Source organism: Phyllobates terribilis, unplaced genomic scaffold (genome assembly GCF_046119375.1).
Source record: "Phyllobates terribilis strain yellow unplaced genomic scaffold, ASM4611937v1 Scaffold_1__5_contigs__length_1240528914, whole genome shotgun sequence".
Taxonomy (NCBI): domain Eukaryota; kingdom Metazoa; phylum Chordata; class Amphibia; order Anura; family Dendrobatidae; genus Phyllobates; species Phyllobates terribilis.
In genome coordinates, this window is record NW_027362761.1 from 66566997 (window position 1) to 66576819 (window position 9823).

Below are 9823 nucleotides of genomic sequence, written 5' to 3' on the forward strand. Positions count from 1 at the left end.
TTTAACATATCTTGCCAGAGAAATTTGCTTCCTTCACCTCCTGGATAAAGGTGAATGGATTGTTTTGAAATTTGATCTCACCAGCTTTGCTAAGTTTTCCCAAAGAATTTGATTTGGTATGAGACAAAATACTAAAAGCCTGAAATTGCCAGAAAAATGTTTAGAACACTCTGAGTTCTTCTAGGTGTGTATTGAACCCTTTTTGAATTCTGAAATGCAAACACAGCCTTATTAATGTCCAAGTGACCTCACCTAGCTGGCCAGGGGAAAACTGAGGGTAAGCGGTGGTAATCAAAAGCTGAATTAAATACACACTGCAGCTTCAGGCTTAGAAGGCTACTAAGGTTTGGACCATTTATACCATTTTTATCACTTTTTCGAGGCCGATTCCTGCCTTACTGTTGTTTTATACAAAAGTGGTGCAAAAATAATCACTGTTTCAGGAGTATCAAGAGAGCTAGCTTTTTCAGAATCAGTCTAAAAATAATCCAATCCCTTTATTTATGGAGATAAATCAGGTTATCTCGCTACAATGTCCGTTGGCCTTACTACATTTTAGTTTAACATAGATTTTTGACACAAGTATAACGTTTAATTCGCGTCCAAAATTTTGTTACCACACTTGGCCATCCCATGAAAAATATGAAATTAACTAGAAGTGCTAGGCAGTGTTCATGTGACTAACAGAAAGGATAATTCAACAACAATCTGTCTGTATTATTGGTGAATTGTGTATGTGCTTTAAATTTGACAGTTTAGATAGTTGTGGCAAAACAGATCTGCACTTTTTAAATGTCTCTATTTACCATGATAATTTGTTTGGGTTAAAACACATTATTGACCCTTGGTCGAAAAGGACCACCTAAACATAAATGCCATGAGGTAGGAACACTGCCTAACAATGCAGTCAACAGACTACAGAATAATTGAGGGGTGTACAGCTACACAAAAATGTACAAAACTGGAATGTTAAAATAAGTATGAAAAAAATAAAATGTGTGTAAGGCTGAGTTCACACGATGCGTATTTCATGCGTTTCCGCGGCGTTTTTGCAGTTGCGGAAACGCATGAAAAACGCATGGTAGAAGGGAAGCAATGTTCCCCAATTGAAATCCGCATGTGCTGTGCCCATGATGCGGATTTTTCCGCAGCGTAAACGCTGCGCTCAAAAATCCGCAGCATGTCATTTAATTTTGCGGAAACGCGGCGTTTTCGCCGCCATTGACTTGCATTAGAACGCGCCAATTCCGCAAGACTGCATCTGTACTTGCGCTATTGGCGCGTTCTAATATGCGGATGGTACCCGGGTGTGGAGGAGAGGAGAGTCTCCTCCACACCCAGGTACCATTAAAAAAGCTGTAAAAACAAGAATAAATAAAAAAATATATATATACTTACCATCTGTCGGCCCGCGCAGCGCTCCTGCTTGCTTCCCGGCACTTGCAGTGAGTTGTAGGACCTGCGGTGACGTCAGAGTCATGTGACGGGTCACGTGACGCTGACGTCGGCAGGTCTTTCAATTCAAAGTTGCCGGCAGCCGGGAGAACGGAGTGAGCAGGACAGCGCGGGCCATCGGAGGTAAGTATATACACTCTCTCGGGTCACACTATATAAATCCATGCTGTTTGCATGGATTTATATAGTGTGACCTAGTTGTCAAGCACTTTCCAGGTGATGCTAAAATCGCTTGGAAAGCACTTGTCAATCTGCATGCGGAAACGCATGTGAATCTGCATGTGGATCCGCATGTATTCTGCAGGAAAAACGCATGCACAATCTGCATGCGTTTTTTCTGCCAGGGAGATGCAGAAATGATGCAGAAATTTTCTGCTTCATTTCTGCATCGTGTGCACATAGCCTAACTGTGTAGATTTGTTTTGTGTACAGTTATCATACTGGACTATTAAAACACGAAAGTATGCAGAAACTAAATTTTTTTACAAACCTTGGATCCAGGATTTTGTTTTGGCTGTAAAAAAAAAAAATGGCACCCTTGTTTGCAGTGTATAAATAATAATAAAAACAAAAGTTTGTTTTTAATGTGTTGTTGTGGCTGATCAATCAATTCACAATCACACTGAGTGATTATACAGAGCATATATACCTGTGTGTGTATTGTAGTGCGGCGGTGTTCACACAGTGCTATTTAACAGGCAATGACCCAAGAATGAACCTGAAGGTCTGAACTGAAACGTAAGTAGGTGTGCATGCAAAATGTAAATGCATGTACTGTACACACAAGGCCATTAAACAGAGAGAAACCAAAGACAAGAAAAATACCCAAATAACTGAAAGTAAATGTATAAATCGCACAGTGCAAAAATAATGATAAATAATAAAGGGTATTTAGTTAACATAATTTTGATCAAAATAATGTGAAAGCCATCCCGCCACTTTAGGTATAAAATTAGATATAAACCGACGGTAGTACCCAATGATGCCGAAGAATGCTCTTACCTGTTTAGTAGTAAGAGGCCGGGGCCAGTTTTCAATGGACTCGATCTTGTTTATTTGGGGTTTAATAACCCCACGGCCAATCACCTACCCTAAGTATCGGGCTTTCTCAAGACCTATCTCACATTTTTTTGGGTTCACCGTTAATCCCGTGGCGCTGAGAGAATCCACCACCGCTCGTACATGGGACAAGTGGGTATTCCAGTCAGTACTAAAGATGATAATATTATCCAAATACACTGACGCGTATTTTTGATGAGGTTCTAACACTATGTCCATCAACCTCTGGAACATGGACGGGGCACCATGTAATCCAAAAGGCAAGACAACATAGTTATAAAGACCCTCCGGTGTTATAAAGGCGATATTTTCTTTCGTCGACTCTGTCAGAGGCGCCTGCCAGTAACCCTTGGTCAGATCGAGCATGGTGAAGTACTGGGCCTGCCCCAGTCTCTCGATCAGCTCGTCCACCAGAGGCATTGGATAAAGCTCAAACTTTGACACCTCATTTAATTTTCAGAAGTCGTTACAAAATCGTAACGATCCGTCCGGCTTCGGAATCAGCACAATGGGGCTAGCCCACTCACTCCTGGACTCCTCGATGACTTCCAACTGGAGCATTTTTTTAACCTCAACTGCGATGGCTTGCCTCCGGCACACAGTATGGTTTCATTCGCACCCTCACCCGAGGCTCGGTGACAATGTCATGTTGGATCACAGATGTAGGGCTGGGCAGTTCTGAGAATACGTCTATATTCTGCTGCACCAACTTCTGAGCCTCCAGTCACTGCTGTTTTGTGAGAGCGTTGCTTTTCTTTACTTCTCCCCTGGGCCTCCATCCAGGCCGTTGTCGGAGGGTTCACAGACGATACGACCAGAGTCACCTCCGTAATCTTACATTCCCGGTCTTTCCAGGCTTTAAGCAGATTGACGTGATATATTTGTTCAGGTTTCCTCTTCCCGGATTGGCACACTCTGTAATTTACCTCCCCCACCTTTACCCGGATTTCATATGGCCCTTGCCACTTGCCCATGAGCTTACTCTCTGTGGTGGGCACTAATACTAATGCTCGATCCCCTTCTTTAAAGGACCTGACTGTGGCCTTTCTATTATATACTCGACTCTGTGCTGCCTGAGCATCCAGGAGGTGTTCTTTTACTATAGGCATGACTGTCGCGATCCGGTCCTGCATACTTGCCACATGTTTTATAATACTCTTATGCAGAGTAGGCTCCTGTTCCCACGTCTCTTTGGCCACATTCAGCAGACCCCTAGGATGCCTGCCTTATAATAGCTCAAAGGGTGAGAACCCCGTGGAAGTCTGTGGTACTTCGCAGGCGGCAAACATTAAATAGGGCAGTAACATGTCCCAGTCCCTTCCATCCTTGGCTACCACTTTTTTAACATAGACTTAAGAGTTTTGTTAAAACTCTCAACCAACCCATCGGTCTATGGGTAGTACACCGATGTGCGCAACTGTTTTATTTTAAGCAATTTGCACAGTAATTTTGTCAACTTGGACATAAAGGGAGTCTCCTCATCTGTAAAGATCTCCTTAGGTAGCCAAAGGCGACAGAACATGGCAAACAGCTCCCGGGCAATAAGTTTAGCAGAGGTATGGAGAAGCGGAATGGCCTCCAGGTAATGGGTAGCATAGTCTACGACCACAAGTATGTGTTGGTGGCCACGCAATCCATTGCAATCCATTCAAACGGTAACTCTATAATAGGCAGAGGAACCAATGGACTACAGAAGCTTACGGTGGGTGTGGTCAGCTGACATTCCGGGCAAGACTCACAAAACCTCTGTACCTCGGCGTATATCCCGGACCAAAAGAACCGTTGCAAGATACGCTCTTGCGTCATTTTAACCCCTATGTGCCCACCAAGCACGTGTGTGTGAGCCATCTCGAGCACCGCCCAACGATAGGACTGGGGCACTACCAGCTGTTCTACTATTTCATCTCGGATTTTGTCAACCCGGTATAACAATTCCCGCCATACGAGGAAAAACCGCCTCCGCGCCAGGCTGCTGTGCCACCCCATTTATCATTATCACCCGTTCTCGTGCCCGGGCTAGAGTCTGATCCTGGAGCTTAGCTGTCCCAAAAGTACCAAGAGACACTTCCAGCTCTGGGACTAATGTGGTCTCATCGACCTCTCTAGGGGAAACCTATCGGGTTTACACTCTGTCCCTAGGTTGGCGACCCCTACGGCAGGTATCCCTGACTCGGGATCTTCGGGTTCCGCACCCGGACACCTCTTTATTCTGGGAGGGTTAATCTTACTCTCCCACAAGGACCAAAACAAGGGTAAATCTCTTCCCAGCACATTCCCATGAGGAAGAGTTTTTACCACTTCCACCCCATGTTTAACCTCTCCACACGGAGTGGAAACGGTCATCTCTGCCGTCAGATATTCGCGGAGTTCGCCATGTATGCATATGTCCCCAACTTTACCCCCAGCGGGTTCTAACCCAGAGATCAATGACCCATGGACGAGGGTCACTAGGCTCCCTGAGTCCAACAGAGCCTCTGCTCTGTGTCCATTGACGCGCACCTGGCACAGATGTGGTTCACCCTTTGGACCGACTGGGTGGACGGTGTAGACGGTCTGAGCATACATAGACACCCGGGGTGTAAACCTGCAGTCCGTGGGTTCAGCAGTCAGGGGGCAATTGGCAGCCACATGTCCTGGCCCTTGACATCGACAGCACCTAATAGCGGTGGCACCGCCAGTCCTCGAGACCAATTTAGGGGAAACTGGTCTCCTGCCTCCTCCACTTCGGGGTACCCCCTCGATATGGGCTTGGTTCCGACTGTCCCCAGCAGAGGGACGTGACCCCCTTCCAGGGTCACGTCTCTCGCAGGGCCGCAATCTGTTGCAAAAGATTTCTGCTGTTGTTGATACAGTAGCTGCTGTTGCTGATTGTGCTGCTGTTGCTGCTGCTGGGTGAGTACCAACTGCTTTAGTAACTCCTCCATGTTGTCAGCAGGCCTGAGCTGTAGCTTTGCAGGCTTGATCACGGACATGCAGCTTTTGGGGTATGCCTCAGTTCACACTGCCCGCATTCTCCACTATATTGTAGTGCGGCGGTGTTCACACAGTGCGATTTAACAGGCAGTGACCCAAGAATGTCCAACTTAAAGTTTTTATTGTCCAAAAACTCTCACAGTGAAGACAGCTTTATCCTCCGGATGGCAGCCAGGTTGTCCAAAATAGTCCGTACAAACAAAACACCATTGCCGTGGGTGACTGCACCGCCGTGTCACTGAGGTGCGTCAGAAGCTTTGCCTTCTTGGGGCTCTGTGCTCACGTCACACAGGCCTGTATAGCACAGAGCCTCCTGCTCTGCAGCTTGCAAACCAAAGACTGACACACCCAAACCTTTGCTGCAGATTTTTAAATGAAAACTGTGGACATAAGCCACTTGTAAGACCCGGCTTGAGGGAGCGACCCATCCCACTTCCATCCTGTAGATCACTCCAAAAATAAGACCATGCCGGGTGTTCTTCATCCGCCTTGGTCAAATAGCTTGACCAAGTTCAACTTACTTTTATTTTGCACTGCAACCACAGCTGTGCCTGTGATTGCAATGCACTCCAGCGGGTTCAATATGCCCCTATGCGCATCCTGTGGGATACATACCATCCCTAGTATATGATCCCCCTCACTGCCTCACAGTGTGTGTGTTTGTGTATATGTGTGTGTGTGTGTGTGTGTGTAGTATCGGCGTCTCTGCCCCCTGACAGGCAGACGCCGTCCCACTTACCGCCGCGATCCCTGCCCGGCGTCCTCTGGCGCTCCTGCCTCTGTTGCTGCCGTCGCGCACAGCTTCCCGGGCACTGTGCTTAGGGCGCGCGCGCGCTCCCTCCCTCTTAAAGGGGCCGCGCGCGTTGTCCTAAGGAGTCCCCGGCCAATGGCCGGAGGACCTTTCATATAAAAGGCACCTCCTCCAAAATGAAGGTGCCCATGCAAGGTTGTAGCTTTGTGTGTTAAACTCTGCTTCAGCCCTCAGGTCCCTTTGCTAGCCTGACTACCAGTCCAGCCCGCCAGCCTGACTACCAGTCCAGTCCGCCAGCTTGACTACAAGTCCTGCCCGCCAGCCTGACTACCAGTCCTGCCCGCCAGCCTGACTACTAGCCCTGCCCGCCAGCTTGTCTACTCTCCAGCCCGACAGTCTGTCTGCAGTCCAGTCCGCCAGTCTGTCTATGGACCCTGCTTGTTACCTGCCGTGCCTGCCAGCCCGCTTACCTAGAAGTACCTGCCTGTTACCTGCCGTGCCTAGCAGCCAGCCTACCTGGAGGCTCCTGCCTGTTAACTGTCGTGCCTGCCAGCCCGCTTACCTAGAAGCTCCTGCCTGCTACCTGCCATGCCTACCAGCCGGCCTACCTGGAGGCTCCTGCCTGTAACCTGCCGTGCCTGCCAGCAAACTTACCTAGAAGCACCTGCCTGTTACCTGCCGTGCCTACCAGCCAGCCTACCTGGAGGCTCCTGCCTGTTACCTGCCGTGCCTGCCAGCCCGCTTACCTAGAAGCACCTGCCTGTTACCTGCCGTGCCTACCAGCCCGCCTACCTGGAGGCTCCTGCTTGTTACCTACTGTGCCTGCCAGTCCGTCTGCCTGGATCACCCATCAGCCTGCCTGCCGTGCTCATATGCTGTACCGGTCAGTCCCTGCCTCCTGACCCGTGGGAGTCACCTGCTCTCATACAAGGTCTGTCCCCAGAGTAGCACCTGGTCCCTCTGATCGGTCCTTCCCTGGTCACGGAGTCGATTGAGCCGTCGTACGACCTTGGTCTGTCCAAGTTGATACCTAGTTACGCCCCTCTGGTCCCTCCTTGCACCGCAGCACAGAGGTTCTACCACCTGGATCCGTAACAGTTTGCACGGGCCATGGAACCCGGTGGCCCCCAGGCCCCTTCGCTTGCTGACCTTACCAGGAGGTTTCTCGTCAGAGATCCCAACAGGAAACCATCCTGACCTACCTGCGGTCTGTCAACTCTCGCTGGACACGCTGTCTGTTCCACCTGTGTCCGCCTCAAGTCGAGCGACACCCGCTCCGGCAGCGCCGCTGCCTACCAATACCACGGCATCCAGCCTAGGACCCCGGCTTTCTGCGCCTCCTCGTTTTGGAGGTGACCCCGTCCTATGTCGGGGCTTTCTGAACCAGTGCACGCTGCACTTTGAACTTCTGCCACATCAGTTTCCCTCCGACCGGGCCAAGGTGGCGTTCATCATGTCTCACCTCACCAGGGAAGCATTGGCATGGCTAAACCCTCTATGAGAGAGAGGGGATTCCCTGGTGTCCGATCTTCTGGCTTTCCTCACTGCCTTCCGGAGGGTCTTCGATGAACCCGGACGAAGGATTTCTACTGCCTCCTCATTGCTCCGTCTCCGCCAAGGGAGTCTCACCGTGGGCCAGTATGCCATACGGTTCCGTACCCTCGCTTCTGAGCTTGCCTGGGACAACGAGGCCCTGGTGTCCACCTTCTGGGAGGGTCTTTCCAGTCGGATTAAGGACGAGTTAGCCGGCCGGGACATTCCTACCACCCTGGATGACCTGGTGTCACTGGCTACCCAGATTGACATCCGTTTCCTAGAACGTGCCAAGGAGACTAACCTGGAGAGAAGATTTCCCCGTCTTGCTCCTGTTTTCCAGAAACCGGCTTCCCAAACAGCAACTCCCCGGGCACGCTCGCCCGAACCCATGCAGATTGACCAGACCAAGATGGTCAAGTCTCGCCAAGAGACACGCCAAGCCGAGGGGAGCTGTTTCTACTGTGATAGTAAGGAGCACCTGATCCATTCCTGTCCAGTGAAGCCGGGAAACTCCAGTGTCTAGGACCGCTCGGAGAGGTCGTCCTAGGCAAGAGTAAATCCTCTCCGTTCTTGACTTTGTCCGTCTCTATCTCCTGTGGAGAGAACCGCTTTTTTGAAACCGCACATCTGGACTCCGGAGCCGCTGGGAATCTCATTTCCCAGTCCCTTGTAGAGAAGTATCAGATTCCTACCAAACCTCTGGCTGAACCATTGGCAGTCGCTTCTGTGGATGGAAGACTCCTTCCGGTGACCATCTTGCTCGTCACAGAGCCCATAACCCTGCAGGTGGGAATGCTGCACTCAGAGAGGATCTCCTTCTATGTGCTTTCCGGCCTCTCTCACCCTCTTTTACTAGGTCTACCCTGGCTACAGAGACATGAACCCGTTCTGAACTGGCAATCCGGTGAGGTGCTCCGTTGGGGGCAGGATTGCCATAAGACCCGCCTGGTTCCGGTTTACCCGTCTCGACCTCCATCTACTCCGACTAATTTACCGGTCTACCGGCAACTTACTGGTCCTATGTTGATGTCTTCGACAAAAAGGAAGCAGAGACATTGCCACCTCATAGGCCATATGACTGCCCTATCGACCTGATACCCGATGCCACTCCACCCCGTGGGCGTATTTACCCGTTGTCGTTGGCCGAAACCCGGGCCATGTCGGAGTACATCGAAGAAAATCTGGCTAGGGGATTCATCCAGAAATCTTCCTCCCCGGCTGGAGCCGGATTTTTCTTTGTAAAAAAGAAAGACGGTTCACTCCGCCCATGTATCGATTATAGAGGTCTCAACTAAATCACTATCAAAAACAAATACCCCCTGCCGCTCATCTCTGAGCTGTTCGACCGCCTTAAAGGCGCGAAGATCTTCACCAAGCTCGATCTTCGTGGGGCGTATAACTTGGTCCGGATCCGCCAAGGAGACGAGTGGAAAATGGCATTTAATACCCTGGACGGTCACTATGAATACCGTGTGATGCCCTTCGGCCTCTGTAATGCTCCAGCCGTCTTCCAAGAATTAGTTTACGAAATCTTCCGTGACCTCTTATATTCCTGCGTGGTGGTGTACCTGGACGACATCTTGATCTTCTCTCCGGATCTTCCCACACATCCGAGGGATGTTCATCAGGTCCTGCTTAGGCTCAGGCAGAATCACCTTTATGCAAAATTTGAAAAGTGCCTCTTCGAGCAGACCTCCCTTCCGTTCGTGGGCTATATTATCTCTAAGACAGGTCTACGGATGGACCCCGAGAAGGTCTCTGCCGTCTTAAAGTGGCCCCGTCCGGAGGGGTTGAAGGCGATTCAGCGATTCCTGGGCTTCGCCAACTATTGCCGTCTCTTCATTCCACATTTCTCTTCCCGGACTGCTCCCATCTCTGCGCTCACCCGAAAGGGAGAAAATCCTAAGGAATGGCCGTCCGAAGCGGAGGAGGCCTTCCTTTCCTTAAAACAAGCCTTCTCTTCCGCCCCTGTGCTGCACCGTCCGGATAGCAACAAACAGTTCTTTCTGGAGGTTGATGCTTTCTCTTCCGGAGCCGGAGCGGTGCTCA